Genomic DNA, 21,465 nt, shown 5'->3' on the forward strand with positions numbered 1-21,465 from the left:
GTGTCATCAAGCAGAATAGCCTCCCGGGGGGGGGGGGAGCAGGAACTCAGGCTCAGTGGCATTCTCTCTTCTCCCCTTCCCTTCCCCTTGCCTCCTTCCCTTCTCACCACAGCAGACACCGACACCAACTCTGAATCCTGAATCCTCCCCTCGGTCTGCTTTCCCAGTGTGCGTGCGCAGTAGGCCTAGGGGACAATTCAGAGTTGGGACTCTGGCGACCGGGGAGACAGGAGCCTGCTGACCTGTCAGTGTGTGTTCCACTGGTCCTGGTACACTCCCTGGGGATCAGCGGCAGCCGTAGGTTTGTGTTGGGGGATGGGTAGCGGTGGTTGGGAGGTCTTGGTGATTGGCAGTGGAGTTGGGTTTGTCTCGGTATCAGCGATGGCTAGAATTTTTTTGGTGAGAATTAAACATTATTTCAATGCTTAAAATGCATCTCCTTGTGGTTTGTTGTTGTTTAAACATTGATACAAGTGATTTGCTGTTACCTCTGGGCTGTTTTTATAAAATGATCTGTTCTCCGAAAAGGCCGTTTATCTGACATAGGCCAGGTCCCAACCACTTCGGATAATTGGAGTTGTTCTCTATTATTTATATTTAAAATTTATTTTTATAGGGTTTATACAAAGATTTGGTGGATTCAGATGAGATAGATTGAGACACATTGTTTCTTCCATTGTATATAGTTATTGTTGGTTACTGTATATATGGAGCTGGCCTGCCCACTGATGACTCTTACCCTATGACACCTCCCCTGTGGCTTTGGGCCATAAAGGTTGAGCCACCTCATCCTTCCCTCCATTCCTACACCTGGATCCGGGCCAGCAAGGTTCTTCTGTATATTAAAGCCTATCATTCCCTCAGCCCAGTCTTGGTGGTTACTGGTATTGCACTACACACATCTTTAGACACACCATTTTTAGGACAAGCATGCAAGAAATTGGGCAAGTCATTAAAATTCTCAAGCACTGGGAGTAAATGTTGAAGGCTCTTAGCAGGATAATAAGCATTTGTGAAAAGAGAAATAAAGATAATGCTTTAGGTCAAAGACCCCATCATCATATCAGATCTTCAAAGATCTGACCAGACATGACGGAAGAGTTGATCTGAAACCTTAACGCCATTTCTCTCACCACAGATTGTTTCAGATTTTCAGCATCTGCATTTTTTTTTTAACATTTTCAATTTTGATTGAAATCCTCATGCTCTATTGACACCAGGCAACTTAGCCTCAGGCCTAAAATGATAACTGTCTTTTGCTTTCCATGGTTTCTACATGAGCTACTGAGTTTCTCAGGCACTCTGTGTCCTGCATCCTTGCTGCTTGGTTGTGAATTTGTCTCCACCCTCTAACGTCAACTGTCCTTTTGTTTTTGCAAAGTTTATTCTTGGGATGTGCCTGCTCCTGGTGAACTTGCAAATTGCTGGATTTCTTCCATTTTCTGTCTCTCATCTTAAAATTGATTCTCAGGATTGAGGTATTGCTGCCACTGCCAACAGAGATTGTTCATGCCTCATTGGCTTTGAATTCAAAGGCTTGCTGGGCCATTTCAAAATCATTCACAATGCAGTCAATCTGGAGTTACAAAGGCCACAGATTAGCTACATTAACAACACCAACATTCTGAGGTACAGGACACATTTTCCAGCAAACCTGGTGAAATCATAAGTTCTGACCAATAGTTTAATCACTCTGCAACCTTAACAGAATCAGGCCAGGAAGTTTCAGGTATTTCATCCGAATCTGAGCTTAAGGTGAGGGGAGAGAGGTATAATAGTTACCCGAGGAGTGAGGGTGGCGGGAGTATTGAACAAGCTACGAGAGGGGTAAGTTGAGGCAGATACTATGGCAATGTCTAAGAAACATTTTGACAGATACCTGGATAGGATGGGTTTAGAGGGATATGAGGAAAATGTAGGCAGGTGGGATATTCTGGTTGGCATGGGCATTGAGGTGAAGAGATTGTTTCCACACCCTCTGAATCTGTGACCACGACAAAATTCTTGTTGAAGTTGAAGGCAACATGTATGAGATCCTTGTATTGCCTGGGCTCCTGGTTGCCTCAGCTCCAGCTTATTTCATGTAGAAAAACTGAGGACATTTTTAATTAGCATTCTAATGCATTGTTGCAGGATTGAAAGCAGAAACCTACCATTGCTGCTGAACCATTGTAGATGTCTACCAACAGCAAAAGAGACAGATAGGGAGAAGGCAACTTTGAAGAGAAAAAATTAAATTCCAGGTTTGCTCCAGATTGGCTTTAAATTGTAAATCAGAAACTTCTGCTCCCAATCTCTGGAGTAATGCAGGCTACCCTTACTACGTGTTTGTTAGGCAACCATAATGTCTGTGGTATCATCTGTTAGTTTCTGATCTTTTTGAAACATTTGAACTGGTTCACAGATTTGTTAAAAAAAGAAATTCAAGGGTATAATACTTGACAGTATTATGATGGGTAAGGGTATGGGTGGGCAGGAAATGAAAGTTTCTGTTGCAATAACAATAGATCCCTTTAAGGTCAGATATGTCATTAGTGCCGATCACTGATGGGACAATAAAGGCATATTGAAAATGATCTTATTGCCTGCTGTTTGGTCAAGCTATTGATCAGTTTGGGTCTGAAACAGTCAATGGATAGTTCAAGGGACAATGTAAGAGCGCTGAATTAGCAACCAAGGAGGAACATTAAAGAACGGCCATGTATAGATCTAAGACAGCAAATAGTTTCTGTCTCTTGGCACTGAATAGACAACTGAGTTTGAAAATTAGTAAGGGACGTGAAGTAATTTTCATAGTGTAGAACAATAAAAATGCAGGGAATAATCCCAGAGCAGTAAGTAATGATGTATTGATTAATTCCTTCTGAAAATAATTGTGTAGACTGGGAGTGATGTTGAACTGGAGCTGAAAGAGATTATAGGGAAAGAGAAAACTTAAAATCAATAATATTTTAAGAGTAAGTTGCTGTTTAACTTTGACTCTCTGTAAGGCAAAGTGGTGATGGGTGAATGATGTCAATTAAGATGTAAGTAACAGACCATTGTTTGTTCTGTAGTTATCAGCAGGTAGAATGGAGGAGTTTGGCCAGAAGTGCATTAGAGTACTCTTAGTATTAGAGCAACTAAAACACGGAAGAGGATTTCAGTAACAGATGAGTTGAGGCAAGGCTGTTTGTTACAGAAGTGGAAAGGACACCAGATACGTGGTCAGAATTTTATCTCAGGACGGAGTGTGAAAAGACTTTGATCAACAGTCCAGTTGACCCTCAGACAGATCCAGAAATGGATAATTGAGTCAGTAGCGAGGGAGCAAAGTTGATATTGGGACCAAACACAAATGCTACAGACTTCCCAATTTCTGAATGACATTGGAGTATCCTGTCCAGCTACATCACAGCTTGGTGCAGCAGTTGCTCTGCTTAAGGCTGCAAGAAACTTTAGCTCAGGCCAACACACAAGCGAACTTCCCGTCCACCAATACCTCCCACTGCCATTATATTAAAGGGCCGTCCCATCCGAAAAACACACTCTTTTCCTTTTGTCAACAGAAGATAAGTGAGCTTGAGAACACAAACCTCCAGACTAAAGGACAGTTTCTTTTCTGCTGTTATCAGACTCTTGGATGGATCCTTCAAGAGTACCTTTCTTCGTATCCTGCACTTTGTCTTAGTAACATAATGCACTGTACTCTTTGATCCTGCATCACTACACACTGCACTCTTGTTTTGTTATTGCACCACCTGCTGTAATGAAGTATGGATTGACTTGCCTGCATTGCATACAAATCAAAGATTTCCATCATGTCCTATGTGTGACAGTAAACAATTCAATTCAATGAGTAGTCCAGCAATTTAGAATTTGAGAGTGGAGGTGGTGAAATAGGGTTTAACTCAAGAATATAGGTTCAGTCCACTCAATCTCCTCAAACATCACTCTGATACAATGGACTCACCATCCCAGGGAGAGATCTGGTGAACCTTCAATGTACTCCCTCAATTGCAAGTAAACGCTTTCCTCGGTGTGATAAGACTTGTACATTACTACAGTGAAATCCTGTTATAATGCAATTGTTGGGGTGCCATAAAATCTAATCACAAAAAAAGCAGGGTGGCGCTAAATTGGGATTCAATGTATTTCCTCATTTAATTTGCATACCTACATCATTTTCCATTTCTTTTTTATTTGGAACATCCCACTTATTCTGTATACATTTTAAATCAATCCGGGAGCCCAAGGTCCTTGCTCCTGCCCAGAGCCCAACATCCCCTCTCCTTCCCAGAGCCCAACATCCCCTCTCCTGCTCAGAGCCCGACATCCCCATTCCTGCTGGGAGCCCGATATCCTGCTCCTTCCGTGATCCCGCCGCTCGAGTCCAATGACTTACTATGTTATATCTGAATTTGTGCTAAATCGTGGAGTGTAAAATCAAAGTTTCACTGCATATTCCAGTCTCACTTGGATCCTCAGAGTAAGATATCTGTACACTTGTATTCAAATTCTCTTACCATAAATTACTAGACTTCCATTCTATTTGGCTTCTACTCACTCTGCATCACAAGTTTCATGATATATATTAGTGGCTGATTAGTTTTTAATTAAAATGTATTTCCCCAGGCTGGCAACACATTTAAAAAATCTAAGCAAAAAAAAATTCCATCTTTAAGCTTGGGTCTGTCAACACACTTGTGCAATTATGAACTGATGGTGCAATCAAAGAAGCTGCTGAGCAGGATTGTATTGTGGGTTGGGAGATTTAAGCAGTGGGCACTGCTGAGATGGCCCCTGTAACTTGACTGGTGAGAATGGAAGGGGAGCAATAACATTAAAATGTGTTAAGGCCTTCTTCTATTATCGTCTGAGCACAGGACAAGTTGCTTACCTGAACTTAATTGAGATTTTAAAATGCTTTTAATTTGGGCTGGAGACTTGAACATAATTTAAGAAATGAATGGGATGACTCAGGAGAGGAATATCCTCAAATTAATGACATCAGACATTAATGTAAAGAAATAAATGTATTGTAAATAATGGAATGCAACACGTAGCCAAACATATTGAGCTATTCTGGAAAATCTAATTAAGCGGAACTTTCGATCTGTGCAAATGCCTGTGTTTTTGCATATCTCATTTAGACAGCTCCAAATACTGCAACCATGTTGAAATTGGCTGCTAAACTCGCCAGAAACTAATGAGTGTAAATACAGTGCTTCTGACCAGCAATGAAAATGTTGTGAGGTCTATAGTGATTTGTGCAATACAAATTATGTGGTGCTTTTATCAGCAAGTGAAAGATTGGATAACAAAACTTTAAGTGGCAGTAATGCCTTTTTATTTTTTATTTGAGTTTTGTTTCAGTTAAAACATAGAATCGCAGAATAATTCAGCGTAAATGAAGACCATTCAACTATTTTTGCCTGCTGGCTCTTTGCAAGAACCAACCAGTAAACTCACACCATTCCTTTCTCTCTCTTAACCCTGAATTTCTTTTTCTTGTGTGCATTCATCCATTATGTTTTACAGTTGCTATTGAATCTACCAGACTTTTCAACGCAGCTCATTTTTATTTTAATACCTATTCCTTCAAAGGAGGGAATCACTGCTGACAATGTTGTCCAATTATTCAGAATTGGCCCTGAATTGAAGAGTCATCCACTTTGGGCAGTCTACAGTCAAAAATGGCGAGACCAAGTAAGGGTGGCAGTTCTCCATGCCTGAAAGATATTAGTAAGCTGGGCAGGGTTTTACGGCAATATTGTGTGTAAGAATATAATAATAATTAAGACCAGGAATATGACACTTGGTCTATTGTCCCTGTTCTGCCATTCATCAAGATTTAGCTGATCCTGCAATAAGCCATATTGTTCGATATTCACGACATCCAGAAATCCTCTGATCTCCACAGCTCTCTAGAGGAGAACATTCCAAAGTTTTATCACCCTCTGAGTGAAGAAATTTCTCCTCATTTTAATCATAAATGGGCTTTCTTTGATTTGGTCTCCTCTACCTCTAAAACCCTAATCCCAGGAAAAGAACCTCCCTCTATCCAGACAGTCCAGCCCCTGTGAATACTGTAAACTTCAATGTGGTGAACATACAGATACAAGAATCATTGCAGAGATAATGTTTTTTTAAATTTTCCACATTTATTTAATTAAATTCAAATTCCCCAGCTGTCATGACTGGCATTCCAACTCATGCATTTATCAATGGAAAAGATGACTTCCCCTGGACATTTTCTCATGAGTCAGGAAGGTACAGCAGCACCTACACTTCCACAAGAGGTTGAGGAGGGGAAGGCAATATTTGACACGAGCACAATTGAGAGTGTCCTGGCTGGCTGCGTCATTGTGAGGTATGGTAGCCGCAAAGCATCGGACCAGAAGTCAATGCCGAGAAGATCACTGAGTCTCCCTTTCATCTAATGATGACATTTACTGGGAATGTTGCTTAAACAGGGCGCAGTGCATTATGGATGAGCTTTTCCATCCAGCACACAGTACCATCAAGAAGAAGATAGAGGAGCATCAAAATCACATAGGAAATAGTTTCTTTCCCGCAGGCTGGTAGATTAATGAATTTTATTCATAATCCCAAAATATTTATTGTACATATATTTTAAATTATATCTTTATGTATACGTCCAGTGTATTGTATATGTATATACCGTGGTCTAGAACAACACTGTTTCGCCGGATTGTGTATGTAGCCAGACCTGATATCTCTCTGCATATCCAGTCATTTAACCATTCACTAAATTCCAAAATTCTCCTAAATAGAATAATACCTAGTGTCGCCAAGAATGTTCTCCCAGAATCACAGTGCGGCATTCGCGCAAACAGAGGAACTACTGACATGGTCTTTGCCCTCAGGCAGCTCCAAGAAAAGTGCAGAGAACAAAACAAAGGACTCTACATCACCTTTGTTGACCTCGCCAAAGCCTTCGACACCGTGAGCAGGAAAGGGCTTTGGCAAATACTAGAGCACCTCGGATGCCCCCCAAAGTTCCTCAACATGGTTATACAACTGCACGAAAACCAACAAGGTCGGGTCAGATACAGCAATGAGCTCTCTGAACCCTTCTCCATTAACAATGGCGTGAAGCAAGGCTGCGCTCTCGCACCAACCCTCTTTTCAATCTTCTTCAGCATGATGCTGAAACAAGCCTTGAAAGACCTCAACAATGAAGACGATGTTTACATCCGGTACCGCACGGATGGCAGTCTCTTCAATCTGAGGCGCCTGCAAGCTCACACCAAAACACAAGAGCAATATGTCCGTGAACTACTCCTTGTAGACGATGCTGCTTTAGTTGCCCATTCAGAGCCAGCTCTTCAGCGCTTGTCGTCCTGTTTTGCGGAAACTGCCAAAATGTTTGGCCTGGAAGTCAGCCTGAAGAAAACTGAGGTCCTCCATCAGCCAGCTCCCCACCATGACTACCAGCCCCCCCACATCTCCATCGGGCACACAAAACTCAAAACGATCAACCAATTTACCTATCTCGGCTGCACCATTTCATCGGATGCAAGGATCGACAATGAGATAGACAACAGACTCGCCAAGGCAAATAGCACCTTTGGAAGACTACACAAAAGAGTCTGGAAAAACAACCAACTGAAAAACCTCACAAAGATTAGCATATACAGAGCCGTTGTCATACCCACACTCCTGTTCAGCTCCGAATCATGGGTCCTCTACCAGCATCACCTACGGCTCCTAGAACGCTTCCACCAGCATTGTCTCCGCTCCATCCTCAACATTCATTGGAGCGACTTCATCCCTAACAACGAAGTACTCGAGATGGCAGAGGCCGACAGCATCGATTCCATGCTGCTGAAGATCCAACTGTGCTGGGTAGGTCACGTCTCCAGAATGGAGGACCATCGCCTTCCCAAGATCGTGTTATATGGCGAGCTCTCCACTGGCCACCGTGACAGAGGTGCACCAAAGAAAAGGTACAAGGACTGCCTAAAGAAATCTCTTGGTGCCTGCCACATTGACCACCGCCAGTGGGCTGATAACGCCTCAAACCGTGCATCTTGGCGCCTCACAGTTTGGCGGGCAGCAACCTCCTTTGAAGAAGACCGCAGAGCCCACCTCACTGACAAAAGGCAAAGGAGGAAAAACTCAACACCCAACCCCAACCAACCAATTTTCCCCTGCAACCGCTGCAATCGTGTCTGCCTGTCCCGCATCGGACTTGTCAGCCACAAACGAGCCTGCAGCTGACGTGGACTTTTTACCCCCTCCATAAATCTTCGTCCGCGAAGCCAAGCCAAAGAAAAAGAGAACCTCCTTTGAAGAAGACCGCAGAGCCCACCTCACTGACAAAAAGCAAAGGAGGAAAAACCCAACACCCAACTCCAACCAACCAATTTTCCCCTGCAACCGCTGCAACCGTGTCTGCCTGTCCCGCATCAGACTTGTCAGTCACAAACGAGCCTGCAGCTGATGTGGACATTACCCCTCCATAAATCTTCGTTCGCGAAGCCAAGCCAAAGAAAAAGAAATTCCAAATTAAAGGGTGTAGATTTAAGGGGAGGAAGGGAACATTTTATAAGGGACCTGAAAGCCAGGATCTTGCTACTGAGGGAAGTGGATGCATGGATCGAGCCGCCATGAATAGGAAAGGTTTTGAAGAATATGGGTCAAACTCGGGCGGATGGGACGACTTTGATTGCTGTGGGCAAGTAGAGCTCCATGATTCTGATGGACACGCTTCTTTTTCTCTCCACAATTTGCGGACATTCAATGGGACAAACATTTGCAGCATAACCCTTGGATTTCTTTTCTCTGACTGTGACACTTTGATTATTTCCACCGTCGCCCCCCCCTTACCCTTTTGAAGTTCAGTGCTTATGATCATGGGTGCTTTGTGTTCAGATGGCACCACAGATTGCAAAAGAAACACTTAGTGCACAGTCTGCAACATTCGCTGCGTGGGATAGATGCAGGAAGCAAAGCTGGAAGTGGGACTGTGAGAAGTTGGTGCACAAAGGGCAGAAAGCATGGAGCTGGCAGTGAACTGGGAGTAATACTCAGTTTTGTTTAAAAATGCTTGGCTTTCTTTCTCCTTGAATATCACATCCAAGTTAAAAAGGAGCAGGAGTAGATCTCTCAAATCAGGCTTGACCTTCTATTTCAAAATCATTCTTCTGCCTGATTCATCTAATATCCAGACATTTCTCGATCTGAACGCAATTAGTGATTATCATCGGATTACCTTCTACTTCAAGAGCCTGATAGCTGCTGAGGTGAGATAGGCGTGGGGGGGAGGTGGTGTGCGGGAAACAAAAACTGTTCTTGAATAATATAAGAGGCTGGCATCTATACAGTCTGCTTGAAGGTAGCATCAAGAAGAGTGCACAACCAGGGTGATGGGGCTCCTTTATGATGTTGGCTACCTTCTTGAAGTAGTGCCTTACTAAGGTGGATGGAGGTCAATGCCCTTAATGGACACGGCTAGGTCTGCCACTTACTGCAGTCTTCTGCGTTCCTAGACTTTTGATTTTCAAACTAGGAAGAGTGGTGTGGAGAAAAATGTTCTTCCGCATCTTGCTTGTGCAATATTAACGTATGCTGGCAGCAGATGTGGTGGAGGCAGGTTCCACTGTGGGTCTCAAAAGGAAACTGGATTAACATATGATGAAAAACTTGCCTTAAAAAGAATAGGGTTGTGACATGGAACTGGAGAGTTACTCTGGTAGATAGCTGGCATTGACACACTGGCCCATGTGTCCTCTGTCTGTGGTGTAATTCTATGATTCTGCATCATTTCGATTCTTTGAAAATTTCAAGATTATGGCCAGTCGGGGAGGGGTGGGGGGGGTCACCTAATGCAATTGCTATGCCATCAGTCCCTGAGCAATGTTTCTTTTGAAAACTTTACAGGAGAACTTCAACCACATTGTCTTGACAGTACCTCAGTTATGATCAGTCTGAAGCAATAAGGTCTCCCAGCCCAGTACTGGACTGGGATGCTGTGGTGAATTTCTGCTGAGCTGTCAGCCTTCCTTTCGGCTAGCCTTGCCTTACTGACATTAGCCGTGTATTATCTCTACCACTAAGGACATTTAGTGGTATAACTGTGTATGCACCCATTGTCTTTCATTATTGTACCATTAGTTTCTGCTAATAAAATTGAAGTGCCAGTTGATGAAGTAGACAAAGACGATGTGGTCAAACAATAATCATGGCTTTTATTAGCAGAAACTAATGGTACAATAATGAAAGTTATCTGTGGGAAAACTCAGCTGAACACGACAGCAACTTAAAGAAATTCCTTGCAACAGCTAAAGAACTCAACCTTACATTTAACGAGGGCAAATATGTTTTCAACGCAACAGAGCTACCCATTCTGGGCTACATTGTTCGCAAGGGTGAAATCCACCCTGATCCTGAAAGAATCGCTCCCCTTAAGAACTTACCAGCCCCAGACTCAGCAAAAGCCATTGAAAGGTGTATGGGATTCTTTTCCTACTACTGCAAATGGGTATATGACTACGCTACGAAAGCACGGCCTCTGTTTGACACAAAATCTTTCCCTCTCTCTCCAATAGCCTTGAAAGCTTTCGAGAGAATTAAAGCTGATATTGCCAAAGCTGTACTCTCATCCATTGACGAGGATGTCCCATTTCAAGTGGAAACTGATGCCTCAGATTGTGCTTTGGCAGGAACCTTTAATCCAAAGAGCTGACCGATGGCATTCTTCTCTAACATGTTACACGGACCTGAACTTAAACATCCTGCCATTGAAAAAGAAGCCCAGGCTATCATTGAAACTGTTCGCTACTGGAGACACTTTTTAGCCGGCAGAAAATTTACCCTGATCACTAATCAGAAATCTCTAGCCTACATGTTTAGTACTAAACACAAGAGTAAAATCAAAAACGATAAGATGGCACGCTGGCGAATAGAACTCTCAACTTACAATTATGAGATCCTGTACAGACCTGGGAGGTTAAATGATCCCTCTGACACATTGTCACGAGCTGCTGCCGGTGCTCAGCTTGAGGGACTAAAGGAGATCCACAGCAGACTGTGCCACCCAGGGGTCACAAGATTCTTCCATTACATAAAAGCTTACAACCTTCCTTACTCCCTGGAAGAAGTCAGAAAACTGACTAAAAGCTGTCCTGTTTGCGCAGAATGCAAACTGCATACTTCAAAGCTCCAGAGGCCACTCTCATCAAGGCAACCCGACCATTTGAGACGATTAGCTTAGATTTTAAAGGACCGTTACCTTCCAACAACAAAATACCTTCCAACAACAAAAATGTATATTTCCTTACTGTAATCAATGAATATTCAAGATTTCCCTTCGCGATACCCTGTCCTGACATCTCATCAGCGTCTGTAATTAAGGCACTTGACAGAATTTTCAGTGTTTTTGGTTTTCCCAATTACTTTCATACAGACAGAGGCTCAGAATTCATGAGCGCTGAAATGCGCCAAGCCTTGTTACGCACCATGAGCTACAACTCACAGGGCAATGGGCAGGTCGAAAGGGCTAATGCTACAGTCTGGAAGACTGTTAACCTTGCGTTAAAGATACATGGTTACCCTGTTACCTGGTGGCAGGAGGTGCTGCCTGTAGCGCTACATTCTATTCGGTCTTTACTGTGTACTGCAACAAATCAAACACCTCATGAACGTATGTTTGCTTTTCAGGAACTGTGATGGACTGGCCAGCCTGTCTATCTGAGCCTGGAACCATACTGTTGAAGAGCCACTCTTGGACGCGTAAAACGGTCCCTCTAGTCCAACCAGTTCAGCTACTGCACACTAACCCCAATTATGCTCATGTTAAATTCCCTGCCTGGTTCGCCCCTTCCACATACCCCTACTCAGAGTGTTCCTGAGAGGTTGGACTCAGCCCTCCCCAGCCTGTGACCCCTAGTAAGCATCCAGATGGCCATGCTGAGGCTCCACTGCCTCACGCTGGCCATTCTGGAGCGGGTCCAGAAGTCCAACCTTCCCACACTACAGATCCAGGAATTATATCAACACTGCCAGCTCCCAAGGTTGCAATGCCTGCACCTGTCCCAATTAGAAAATCCACTCGTATCCGTAAACAACCCGAGAGGCTCCAGTACTCATAAACATCTCATTATATTCCGATTGCTGTGCTAGATACTGGCCTTGTTTTAGCTGTCAGTGAATTCTCAATGCCATTTATTTTATTAATCTATTACGCTTGCAGTAAATTGCCTGCCTGCTAAAATTTTACCTAGCAGCTGTCCCTTTGATTTTAACCCCTCTTCTGCCAGGGGGAGACTGTGGTGAATCTTTGCTATGCTGTCAGTCTTCCTTTCAGCTAGCCTTGCCTTATTGACATTGGCCATGTATTATCTCTACCACTAAAGACAGATATAACTGTGTATGCACCCAATGTCTTTCATTATTGTACCATTAGTTTCGGCTAATAAAAGCCATGATTATTGTTTGACTACATCATCTTTGTCTACTTCATTAACTGGCACTTCAGATACTTGCCAAATAAGGGAATTATTTACATTAATCATTCAGCCTCCGCCCTAGTTTGTTGTCCCCAACCCTACAATTACCTTAGTCCCTTGCATTTGTGTTCCCTGCCAACCTAGCACCTCACTGATTCAGATACTCATTCCATCTCTCATGGCACAGCTGGCCCTGCTTTCTCTCTAGATTACTATTGCCATTCAAGCAATCTGTGCTCTCCCAGTCCCCACCACCACTGTCAACTTCCCAATGACCTCCACCTGTCTTTTGAAGGAAATACCAAGTGGTTGGAATGATCTTTCAAGTTGTGCCTACAGCTCTTAATGAAGGGGGGAATGTTGGTGCAAGGTGTTTAAGAAAGGAAATGTTTTTTTTTAACTTTCCTCAAATGATAACCCAATTTTCTATTCAGTTGTTATTTCTACTGGACTATTCTATTGGAACTTCCTAAAATATTGATACATTTCAGCAACATGCTGTTTGTGTATGGTTCTTCATTTCCTTTGAGGTGGTTATTGAGAAAAACTTGCACCGTTTGCCAAATTGGGAGTTGATGGAATGCTAGTCTCCATCAATCACTTCAAGCCTTCATTTCATCCATTCCCATTGTGCAGTGGATGTAGTGTTTATGGCCTACAAAATGCTTTCCAGTGGTCTTGACGTATCCAATAGCATCCCACAACTCACAGCTTTGACCACCAAGAAGGATGAGAGCATCATGTGCTTGGGAACACCAGCACGTGTAGCTTTTCCTCCAAGCATTGACTTGAAAATATACCACTATACCTTCTTTGCCATGGTCCCTCAATCCAGGAACGTCCAACAGCACTGTTGGTGTACCTTCACAATAAATGATTCAAGAAGGTGGCTCACTGCCACCTTTCAAAGGGTTTGAAGAATTGAGCAAACATGCTGACCTTGCAGATCCTGAATATACAAGACAGTGATGTAATTACTCAAGCAATGCATTGTTTCCCTCAATTACTTTCCATTGGACTCAAATATAATACAAGAAATCAAATGTATTCTCAAGTATGCTCTGCTTATCACATGACTTGATTCAAATTGCTTTTGTTTTTGTTTCCTAAGGTGATTACTTGATTGAGGAGATGGGTCACTGGTTTAAATCGGTAAATGTTATCCAGTTGGCAGTGTTTTTCTTATTGTTCTTTTTGCTCGCAACACTTCATGTCTTTATCTCATTATTGAAATTTTCAACTTTTGCTAAATTTGTAAAATTAGGAAAACTCTTTCTGCCATTGGCTTGGATTTTTCCACAGGGTCCATAGATTTGATCACCTGTCCTTTTCACTGGCTGCCTTCCATGTGCCTTATTTCCTCTCTTTCTTTCCTATAGTCTATACTTTGATCACCTATATTAACTGTTCTTTGAACATTTATATTTCTCTCTGACTCTTTTATATGTTTTTCCTTTTCTCTCTTTCAACCTTTAAAGTGATCACAGTGGTGTTAAAGCTGTGGTTACCTGTTGCGTTCCGATTTGTCCAGGGTTGTAGCAATTGTCAGCAAATTTTCATCATGTATCAGCATCCATGAATGCTGAAAGCAGGAGTTTGATGCAAAAAAAAAAACCCCATCTAGTCCCAATTATTTTCTGAATATCACTCCATGGAGAGTTTGAGGCAATAATTTGCAATTAAGTGTAAAAGACTGTTCCCATTGTAGGAGTTTCAAAAACAAGATGCCTTGGGTTTAAGGTGAGAGGAAGGAGTTTCAAAGAAGTTCTGAGAGGTATTTTGATTTTGCGCAGTGGTTGACATATGGAACATGGTGCCAGAGGAGGTGATGACATCAGATCATATAGCATAGGGACAGAATTAAGCCATTCAGTCCAACAAGACTGCTTTGCCATTTGAATCATTTTTGGTATTTTTCCACTTGACTCCATTCTCCTGCCTTCTCCCCTTACAAATCAAGAACCTATTAACTTTCATTTTAAATGTACCCTGTAGTGACTATTTTCCTTTATAATCGCTTGAAGGAATTAAAATATTGTTGTTGTCTATGACTCATTCATACAAATCCGTACTAAAGTCAAGTTGAGTTTTCCATGGTTTATTTGACATTATTATCAGTTGCTATACATTGTTACAAGTCATTAAAATTTTGTTAGACAGTACTAAACTTTGTTAAACAATAGTTAAATGGTCAATAAAAGTTGTTGGATCATTCTAATTTCTTACCATTTCATAGAATAAAGAAACTAACTAGCTGGTAATCTCTAAAATGGCAGAAAATCCAGCTGTAACCTTGGCTCCAAGATTGTTACTATGTAAACAACATCTAAAAGCTGCATACAGAATTTGCTTGCAACCATGAAATATTTTTTATCCTTACATACCCAAAGAATTGGCCTCAGCAGCTGTCTCTGGCAGCAAGTTCCATAGATTAATCCCCTCTGGTGAAGTAATTTCTCCTCATCTCTGTTCTAAAGGGACGCCCTTTTCTTCTGAGACTGTGCCCTCTGGTCCTGGACTCTCACGCTGCTGGAAACATTTGCTCCACATTCACTCTGTCCAACCCTTTGAATATTAGTAGCTTTCAATGTGAGCATCCATCAGACGTGATCATGATGTTTAAGAAGCATTTCAACTGGTACTTAAAATAGGCAAGGCATATAAAATATGAACCTGGAGCAGGCAAATGAAATTAGTGTAAGCATAGATATGGTGGGCTGAAGGGTATGTTTCTGTGCGATTATGGCTTTGCAACCGATTGCACACCAAATGATGTAAGGGAAGACCCATCTGGGGAAGATGAATGCTGCAGACAGAACTGGGATATTAACATTAATAGGAATGTTTTTCCAAGTTCTGCTGTTATCTTGGAGTTTCTTCCACAAAAAATTCCAAAACTAAGGGATAGCTTTCTCCAAGGCCATTCTGTCAAACTAACTTAGATTGTAGGATGAATAAACAAAAACTTGGTCACTGATGTGGCTTTTGAAGGGAAGAGAGCGATTAAAAAGTGGATTGAGGGAGGGAATTCTAGAGGTTTGGGAAGGCAATGAAAGTGACAACTGTCAAAGTCACTCTGATGAATACCTTCTCTCCAAGGAGATAATGCAAAAATTTAGTTTATTTTTTGCATGTTATTGTTCAGTACAACCCTCCATCCTAGGTAACTCATTTGAAATTCATTAAAATGTACGTAAATATCTTACAGATGTATTTTAAATCTCCAGGGTCAGAATATTATGAGATATAATCTTTACATTGAGCCAGGAAAGAGCAGAGAGCTCATAATTGAAGGACTTGAAATTAGTGTTTGAGATGGGTGAACATTGTGGTTCTTGGTGTTGATACTGACCTCAAACGCTGATAGAGTACGACAGTAGTTAGCGGGCAGGAAGCAGAATGGACTTTGTTGGGAAAGAACAGAAAACAGATGGGGCTTCTGTGACAGGAGGCTGAGGATAGGATATAAGGCAATAAATTGCTCTAATTATATATTTTTAATAAAAGTAATGTTATACATGATCGCTGAATGCTGAAATTTTGTTGCCCCTTTCCTGTCCTTATTGTACAGAGACAACTTGTATTGCCTACCAAGACTGAGGCTAATTATTCAACTATCAACCGAAAGGAAGCTCAAGCTATGTTTTGTGTGATGCTGCCTTGCTTTGACTTAATCTGCTGACAACTTACTCATTGGTCGGGTGCGTTGAGTGACCACGAGCAGCTTTCTTGAACTTGGCAATGGTGGCAATATTTGAAAGGATGATCACTAAAGTGTTCTTGTTAAGGTGAATATTTCCATGCAGGTGCATTTATTGTAACTGTTACCATGATTTAAATGGCTCGAACAAGTTAATCAATCCTGCTATCATTCTGCGACAGCTTGGACGTGCTCATTATGCAGCAGGTTTATTTTATCCTTGTCTTTCCATTCTCATTGTCAATGATAAACTCGGAGCTTTGTGTGTAGTCATTGATTTGTTCTATCCATGACAAGTGAGATGAATGCTGAACACACAATAGGATTTCCCCCCCAAAATCTTAACTTAGTCATGTATATGTTAATTTTGTGGCAGAGCTTGTATTATGTATTATTTATTTACTTTGCCTGATCAAAATATGATTATAAAGAGGTGTTATTATTTTGAAGATCTGAGAAGGAATTACAATTTTATTTTGTGTATCACTCAGCTATTTTCTTGTTCCTTTATAATCATATCGGGCAGGCAGACTAGTTCATCATGACTTGACCCATGCAGCTTAGTTTGCATGATGGCTTGGTAAGGGATTTTCCTTCCTCTTTGTCAAGTCAGAAATACTGACACTAATCAAAGACATTTTTTTTGCTGTCATTGACCCTGGTGCAGCTGGTGGTCCTGCTGCTTCACAACTCCAGCAAAGTGGATTATTCCCTTCTGACACAGGACGCTGTCTGGACAATATTTGCATGCCCTCCCTGTGACTGGGTGTGTTTCTCTCAATTACTCTAGTCCCACATCATAGAGACTTGCAGGTGGATGAGCTAAATGACCTGCAAGTGGCCCCCTAGTGTGAGGCAGGATATGAGAAGAAGGAGAACAGAAAATGCAGCTGTGTGGCCTCCGTCGCTCATGATCAACCATGGGTACTCTGTCTCTGGTAGTCCCTGGTTTGTTGAGTAGCGTCAACTGTGGCTATTGATGCTGATCCTGGAATGGAATGCTGCATACGTAGGGCACCATTGAATTGTTGCCCACTGCCCGCTCCTCAAACTGACTCAAGATCACTCTCTTGCTTTGCTCAAGGTGTTAATGAAGCGTACCTCGCCATTTGTTGCGATCATCTGCTGTATCCTCCCAGCACTCTGCGTTGATTTTTTTAAAGGCTTTCATGTCACACTTGCAGAGGTCCTTGAAGCGAAGCTAGGGTCTACCAATGTTCCTCTTACCTATTGCCAGTTCTCCATATATGATGTCCTTTGGCAGTCTACCATCCTTCATACGATGGATGTGGCTCAGCCAGAGCAGCCTGACTTGTCTTAAAAGCATGAACATAGTGGGAAGTCCAGCATGGGAGATGACCTCAGAATTTGGGACTTTGTCTCTCTGAGTGATGCAGGGGATGTGGAGGTGAACACTATTGAGTTTCCTCTCTTGCTTGGAGTAGATGGTCCAAGTCTCGCTACCATACAGAAGGGAGCTGGTAACACATGCATTGTACACAGCACTGCTAAAACCTCGCACACCAAGCATCAACTATAGTTTCTCATGGACCGCTTCGCTAATGCCTGCAAGGAGTGCGGACTTATTATTACCCTAAAGAAAACAAATGTCCTTATCCAGAACGTTGTGGAGACACCAGTCATTACCGTCTACAACTACGATATAGAAATGGTCCATGCTTGGGGTCCACCATTAGAGTCACTCTCTCCCTCTTTTTTTTTTTTTTTATTTTTCACACCATAAATCACATTAGCCATGATATACACAATTTCTTTTTCACACATATACAGTGACTTTTTCTCCCCCCCCACCTTTCCTCCCAAAGCACCCCCCCCCACCCCCCCCTCTCATCCATTTTAGGTATACAATCTAGGTTGCATTAAGCCAGTCAGAGTCACTCTCTCCCTCGATGCTGAAATCAATAGGCGCATTGGGAGAGCAGCATCATTCCTTGCTCAACTCTCCTCACGAGTCCAGGAGAAGCAGAAACGCACTACAAAGGCCAAGACTACTGTGTACAATGCATGTGTTATCAGCACCCTTCTGTATGGTAGCGAGACTTGGAGCTCATGAGGGATTCCCATAAATAGGTGTCTGATAGTAGGTGTGGACTCAGTGGGCTGAAGGATGTTTTTCTGTACTGTGGGATACACTCTGATACTATCACTGAGCTGCGAAAGATTAAATGTGGGTCCAACATAACCGTAAATTGGAGGAACAACACCTAATATTCTTTCTGGGCACTCTCCAAACAGATGGCATTAACATTAGCCATTTTCAGGTGCTCGGACGCAGATAATGCACTGGCAGACGCTGCTGGGTGAGTGCAGCTGGGACGTTCAGGTGGCCGCGGAGAAGACACCTTTCTGTCACCTGAACATGCAGGTTGAAGGAGAGCCGCATCTGAGCGAACGCGGCTCCTGTGGACTGTGGACATAGTTACTGCTGCATTCCCTTCCCCTCTTCAACCCTGTATCTCTTTTGAGATATCTTCGGACCTTTAATTTTGACCTCTTATTTATGTCAACATTTAATTATGCCAACTTTGGCAGCCCTGCCTTCAGCTGTCAAGGTTCTGAGTTTTGGAAGCAATGTGCTATTTTTTTTACCAAGTTTTTGATTATGTAATCTAATACCCCAGAGTAGTTTTTTTTTAAAACCGAATAAATGCTTTGCAATGTTAAAGTCACTAACTAAACGTAAGGCGCTGTTGTTAAATTGTTACCTACCCGATGGCAAGAGAAACAATATTTAATAGGATATTAAATCTTGAACTAAATATCTTAGAAGGATTGTGTCTTAGGCTACATTCACGATGCTGCGTTCAGATGCAACGGGGGATGCTCCGAGCTGGAGAATATACCTACCCGAGGAGGGTTAGGTAAGTGCTCCTTGGGACTGGGTTCTCCACTTTCAGGTGGCCACCCAACAGGGTTGAATAGGCGGCTTTATAGTCAGGTATTCTGGCCACCTGAAAGTGGCTTTTGACTTCTCTGGCTTCTGCTAGCCTACTCCCTTCTCTCCCCTATCCCTCTGTCTCCTTCCCTCGAGCTCCCCACCACCTTCTCTCTGCATTCACAGTTTACTCCCTGTTTACTGCTGTACCCTCCTTCCCATATTCACCTATTACCTCTTGACTGTGGGCCAGTGCTCCTTCCCCCTCCCCCCCCCCCACCCCATCACTATCTTATTCAAGCATCTGCCTACATTTTGCTCATAACTTGAGATGAAGGGATGAAGGGCTCAAGCCTGAAACATTGGTTATGTATCTTTGCTGTATAAAGTGCACTGTTTGACCTTCTGAGTTTCTCTGGCATTGTGCTTTTACTTCAACCACAGGGTCTGCAGACTTTGTGATTTACTCCAACATGTATTGCACAGGGCACCACCCAAATTGGAAAAGAGTGAAAAGGAGGATGCGATAAATGAATAATTGAAAACGCTTGAGTTTAGAATCCTGTAGTTTTGTAGAAGTCTGCAAGGCTTTGAGGCCTTGCAGCGATCATGGCAGCAAGACCATCAACATTTGCCATCAACATTGGGGATTTCTCTGCATACGTAGCTGCATACGTAGCTGCTGCGAGTAACAGGTCCCTCATTCAGAGGCCATGGTGTGGTGCGGGAAGTCAGCAGAAATGACAATGATATCAGGAATTTACAAACGGCTCTGCTACAAAATACTCTGCAAATATTATACTTTTTGCATGAGTTCTGAATAGATTTTAACAGTGCCCCAAATCTGAATTACTGTTTTGCTATCTCCCTGGCATTAAAAAAAAGTGTAATGTTTTATCTACGGATTGTAATACTGTCCCAAATATTTTGATTATCAATGTTAAGATACATTCCTTTTTTCAAAATGTAGCTTTATTTATGGTCCTTCGGCTTCTAGCTAAATCTTATGCACATAATCCAAACTTTATCTAGCACTGCATAAAGATGTTTAAAATTTAAGTCAATTTTTTTTCCTTTCTGGTTTATTATCCACAAGAGACACCTTGGAACTGTTGCCTAATTACAACTAACATTGGAAAAACACAGAGAATGGAAAGAAAGAAAGAAAGAAAGAAATTCCTAACTCATTATTTGGTTTGTGTTCCCCTTGTGAGCTCAAAATTCTTTAGTACTTACTGAGTGCCCGTAGATTTGCCTCATGCATTCCCACAGCCCCCCCCACCCCCTGTTCTATCCATTGGTAACCCAAACCTCCAACGTGATCAGGAAGCCTTCAGCACCCGATGCCCTTCAAGAGCCCTTCTTGCCCTCAGCACCCTCTTGAATCCCAGTTCCGAAATCTAGTTCCCATGAGCCAGTCGCCAGCATCCTGTGTGGGTCTGACCGCAAATCCTTTCAGTCCACAGCCTTTGTGGGCTCTTCAGTCAGTGAGCCCCTCACTGGTCGATTCTCCTGGTCTTGTCCCTGTAGTATTTTTCCCAAGATTGGCTGCACATTTTTACTCCCCATATCATACACTAGCATTTCATGGCTGTACTTATCCTGATCTATTTACCGTATTAGTTTTAAATTGCACGGTGTTCCATTCAGCCGTCATTGTCAATAAGACTTTCCTACAGGATTTGGGATTATGCTAAAATCTCAGCTGATAAGGTTTCATCTTTTGTGTTCTGCAATTTGTAAACAGGAGAAAAATCATAGGCTATGTGAAAGAAAATGTTCTGTTTCCATTTTTGAGTTTATTTATTCTTAAAATATCAAACTGGGATAAAGGCTGTGTGAGTTGGGGCAATTCAGGGCAGAAGATCACAAGATGAAATCCCCCAAAAGTACATCCAATCATAACTGCTAAAACTAGCAGTAAACTCGTTTATTGCCCCAGGAAGTGTGACTTCAGGAAGTGTGACTTCACGATGCTGTACTAGGTGCTTTTTTTCCCCCAGAATGGGGGAGGGGGACTTTAACACTGATGTCTAAGTCAGACAATTACCAGTAAATCTGTTTTCTCTTCCTCTCTCTCTCTCTCTCTCTCTCTCTCTCTACCCCCCCCCCCACCCACTCTTTCACTCTTTACCCCTCTCTCTCAGCACCCCCCCCTCCCCCTCCAGCTTAATGCATGGCAAATTTGATTTAACTGAGCAAGATTCAACTTGAATTACGGTTCCAAGGGAATGAGATGACGAAGCAAGATATAGGTATCTGTCTGAAACACACTACTATCATTCAGACAATGAATGTAGTACATTTGCCAGTCCCAACTCAGTGCTGTGAGGAGGAAAATGAAGCATTCCAATCAGCCCATACAGTAAAACAACAATTTGCATTTAAATTACACTGTTAGGACCATAACAGGC

The 21,465-nt window shown here is 42.4% G+C and overlaps 1 protein-coding gene across 8 annotated transcripts in view; it reads left to right on the forward strand.

Annotated features, from left to right (window-relative positions):
• The window catches only part of LOC138742262 (N-acetyl-beta-glucosaminyl-glycoprotein 4-beta-N-acetylgalactosaminyltransferase 1-like), a 710,446-nt gene that overhangs the window by 119,340 nt on the left and 569,641 nt on the right, over positions 1–21,465 (forward strand). For 3 of the 8 annotated variants that reach the window (XM_069896459.1, XM_069896424.1, XM_069896469.1), the window contains exon 2: positions 16,027–16,243. The exons of 4 other annotated variants lie outside the window; for them this stretch is intronic. The gene's annotated coding sequence lies outside the window, so the exon portion shown is untranslated. Of the gene's footprint in view, positions 1–8,999; positions 9,252–16,026; positions 16,244–21,465 lie in introns of those variants that run through there. One more of the 8 variants, XM_069896434.1, reaches the window with a different exon arrangement.

This window comes from Narcine bancroftii, chromosome 1 (genome assembly GCF_036971445.1).
Source record: "Narcine bancroftii isolate sNarBan1 chromosome 1, sNarBan1.hap1, whole genome shotgun sequence".
Taxonomy (NCBI): domain Eukaryota; kingdom Metazoa; phylum Chordata; class Chondrichthyes; order Torpediniformes; family Narcinidae; genus Narcine; species Narcine bancroftii.